This window comes from Schistocerca cancellata, chromosome 12 (genome assembly GCF_023864275.1).
Source record: "Schistocerca cancellata isolate TAMUIC-IGC-003103 chromosome 12, iqSchCanc2.1, whole genome shotgun sequence".
In the NCBI taxonomy this organism is placed as follows: Eukaryota; Metazoa; Arthropoda; class Insecta; order Orthoptera; family Acrididae; genus Schistocerca; species Schistocerca cancellata.
The window spans coordinates 96,915,936-96,920,029 of record NC_064637.1 but is presented as its reverse complement, the minus strand read 5'-3'; the positions used below and the strand labels follow the sequence as shown (position 1 = coordinate 96,920,029).

Sequence of the window (4,094 nt, the reverse complement as noted above, 5' to 3'; positions counted from 1 at the left end):
GACAGTGATAAAAAAGCAGTGCCAATCGGACTAACAGAACACACAAAATTATAAATTTCTGCTTACTTTTTGAACACTCTTCGTGTTGCAAGAATAATTAAGTTTCAATGCAGTTGGGTTGGGGTTCGGTTGTTTGGGGGAGGAGACCAGACAGCGAGGTCATCGGTCTCATTGGATTAGGGAAGGACGGGGAAGGAAGTCGGCCGTGCCCTTTGAAAGGAACCATCCCGGCATTTGCCCGGAGCGATTTAGGGGAAATCACGGAAAACCTAAATCAGGATGGCCGGACGCGGGATTGAACCATCGTCTTCCGAATGCGAGTCCACTGTGCTAGCCACTGCACTACCTCGCCCCGTTTCAACGTAGTCCTTCAAAGAAAACTTCTACCTTTTAGTAGAAACACAAAGTAGGAACAAGCCTTAAATTCTAATTATTGATTGCATTATATGGGGTTCGTTTTACGAATAGCAATAGAGGAAGATACATTCAATTCACATGAACAGTCAGTCCTATGTTTGTAGTAGAATCCTGACTTCCGTTCTTATGTTAATATTACACTCCTGGAAACTGAAATAAGAACACCGTGAATTCATTGTCCCAGGAAGGGGAAACTTTATTGACACATTCCTGGGGTCAGATACATCACATGATCACACTGACAGAACCACAGGCACATAGACACAGGCAACAGAGCATGCACAATGTCGGCACTAGTACAGTGTATATCCACCTTTCGCAGCAATGCAGGCTGCTATTCTCCCATGGAGACGATCGTAGAGATGCTGGATGTAGTCCTGTGGAACGGCTTGCCATGCCATTTCCACCTGGAGCCTCAGTTGGACCAGCGTTCGTGCTAAACGTGCAGACCGCGTGAGACGACGCTTCATCCAGTCCCAAACATGCTCAATGGGGGACAGATCCGGAGATCTTGCTGGCCAGGGTAGTTGACTTACACCTTCTAGAGCACGTTGGGTGGCACGGGATACATGCGGACGTGCATTGTCCTGTTGGAACAGCAAGTTCCCTTGCCGGTCTAGGAATGGTAGAACGATGGGTTCGATGACGGTTTGGATGTACCGTGCACTATTCAGTGTCCCCTCGACGATCACCAGTGGTGTACGGCCAGTGTAGGAGATCACTCCCCACACCATGATGCCGGGTGTTGGCCCTGTGTGCCTCGGTCGTATGCAGTCCTGATTGTGGCGCTCACCTGCACGGCGCCAAACACGCATACGACCATCATTGGCACCAAGGCAGAAGCGACTCTCATCGCTGAAGACGACACGTCTCCATTCGTCCCTCCATTCACGCCTGTCGCGACACCACTGGAGGCGGGCTGCACGATGTTGGGGCGTGAGCGGAAGACGGCCTAACGGTGTGCGGGACCGTAGCCCAGCTTCATGGAGACGGTAGCGATTGGTCCTCGCCGATACCCCAGGAGCAACAGTGTCCCTAATTTGCTGGGAAGTGGCGGTGCGGTCCCCTACGGCACTGCGTAGGATCCTACGGTCTTGGCGTGCATCCGTGCGTCGCTGCGGTCCGGTCCCAGGTCGACGGGCACGTGCACCTTCCGCCGACCACTGGCAACAACATCGATGTACTGTGGAGACCTCACGCCCCACGTGTTGAGCAATTCGGCGGTACGTCCACCCGGCCTCCCGCATGCCCACTATACGCCCTCGCTCAAAGTCCGTCAACTGCACATACGGTTCACGTCCACGCTGTCGCGGCATGCTACCAGTGTTAAAGACTGCGATGGAGCTCCGTATGCCACGGCAAACTGGCTGACACTGACGGCGGCGGTGCACAAATGCTGCGCAGCTAGCGCCATTCGACGGCCAACACCGCGGTTCCTGGTGTGTCCGCTGTGCCGTGCGTGTGATCATTGCTTGTACAGGCCTCTCGCAGTGTCCGGAGCAAGTATGGTGGGTCTGACACACCGGTGTCAATGTGTTCTTTTTTCCATTTCCAGGAGTGTATTTACTCTATAATATTGTGTTTCGGAAGAAGGTATCGTTTTTTGTATTCCTTATGGTCTTAATTCATTTGTCTACAAATAAACGCAGCCGAGACGTATGTGTACACGGCGTCGCCACAGATCTCAAGCGCGCGCCGCGGCAGGGTCGGTAGTACGTTGTGAAACAGCATGTAGGAGCGCTTCGTGACGTAGCTGGGTTGACGGGGTGGGGACTCGCTAGTTCGCTCTTCAGTTTACCGAAAGACTATAGCAGCTCCGGTAATGAAAATTGACAACGGCCGGGAAAGCAGTGTGCTAACCACGTCTCCCACCACATCCAGCTGAGAACGACACGGCGGTCGGTCGGTCCCGCCGGCGCCTCCGAGGCCTGTTCTGACGGAGTGCGGTTTATACTCGTGCAGGTGAAATCACAGTCCCGCAGACTGGTGACCTAAATTCGGACGAGAGGCCGAAATTACGATCTCTCGTCCTCGCTGTTCGCAGAGATTCGGCGTTTCTCCCCGGTCCCGCAGGACGGGCGCGTTGATAAGTCTGGCGGGCTCTGCAGACAGCGCTGCTCGGCTCCCTCCTGCCTCCCGCAGCAGGTCCCGGGACTTCCGGCCGACGACGTCTTCTCTCGGCGGGATCCGCTGCGTCCCCGGGGACCCCTCTTCCGCCTCCTCGCCACCTCGGCGGCCGTGATTAATGGTCCTGCGGGAAGCGGGCCCGAGTCCCGGATTCCCTGCTCCCTCTTGTGTGTGTGTGTGTGTGTTGGCTGGGAGGGAAGCAGTGTGTGGAGTAGCAGAACCGGGCGGGAAGTGTCGCCCCGCCGACAAAGGCGGTGGGTAGGAGGGAGGGCTGTCGATATGGCGCTGACATGCGGAAACGCCGACGGAAGCAGCTCTAGCCTCGCCACCCGGCTACTGATCTTCCTTTTCCACGGTTTCCCTAAATTACTTCAGGTCAATGCCGGAATGGTTCCTCCAGTAAGGCCACGGCCGACTACCTGTCCTATCCTAACCAGTCTACAGACGTGTGTAAAATCTTCTAGGTGTCGAAATGTAAAATGTATACCGTGGTAGGTAAATTTCCATTACTGTAGTAACCGATACCACTACTTAAAATTTTCTCCATACTAACTTCTACGTGTCTAAATTAATTCAAGCAAACGCTGGGATGAGATTTTCACTCTGCAGCGGAGTGTGCGCTGATATGAAACTTCCTGGCAGATTAAAACTGTGTGCCGGACCGAGACTCGAACTCGGGACCTTTCCCTTCCGCGGGCAAGTGCTCCACTTGCCATCGAAAGGCAAAGGTCCCGAGTTCGAGTCTCGGTCCGGCACACAGTTATAATCTGCCAGGAAGTTTCATATCAGCGCACACTCCGCTGCAGAGTGAAAACCTCATCCTGGAAACATCCTCTAGGCTGTGGCTAAGCCATGTCTCCGCAATACCCTTTCTTTCAAGAGTGCTAGTTCTGCAAGGTTCGCAGGAGAGCTTCTATAAAGTCTGGAAGGTAGGAGACGAGATACTAGCAGAAGTAAACCTGTGAGGACGGGGCGTGAGTCGTGCTTGGGTAGCTCAGTTGGTAGAGCATTTGCCCGCGAAAGGCAAAGGTCCCGAGTTCGAGTCTCGGTCCGGCACACAGTTATAATCTGCCAGGAAGTTTCAAATGCTGGGATGGTTCCTTCTGTAAGGCCATGCGCCGGTACCACTATTTAAAATTTCTCTATACTAACTTCTACGTGTCTTAATTACTTCAAGCAAATGCTGGGACGGTTCCTTCTGTAAGGCCATGCGCGACTATCTGCTCCAGCATAGTCACACCAGACCTGTAACTTGTGTAAAATCTCCTAGGCATTGAAATGTATCTCAGGGGGTAGGTTAATTTCCATTATTGTAGTAGTCGATACCATTGTTTTTAAAAGGCCTCAGAGCCGGCCGCGGTGGTCTCGCGGTTCTAGGCGCGCAGTCCGGAACCGCGTGACTGCTACGGTCGCAGGTTCGAATCCTGCCTCGGGCATGGGTGTGTGTGATGTCCTTAGGTTAGTTAGGTTTAAGTAGTTCTAAGTTCTAGGGGACTGATGACCACAGCTGTTAAGTCCCATAGTGCTCAGAGCCAGCCAAAAGGCCTCAG

At 53.3% G+C, this 4,094-nt stretch overlaps 1 non-coding gene across 1 annotated transcript; it reads left to right on the top strand.

The window, feature by feature from the left end:
- The first annotated feature begins 3,526 nt into the window (after positions 1-3,526).
- Trnas-cga (transfer RNA serine (anticodon CGA)) lies at positions 3,527-3,601 on the top strand. The gene has a single exon. It is a non-coding gene; the product is annotated as a tRNA-Ser (tRNA).
- Positions 3,602-4,094: the final 493 nt, after the last annotated feature.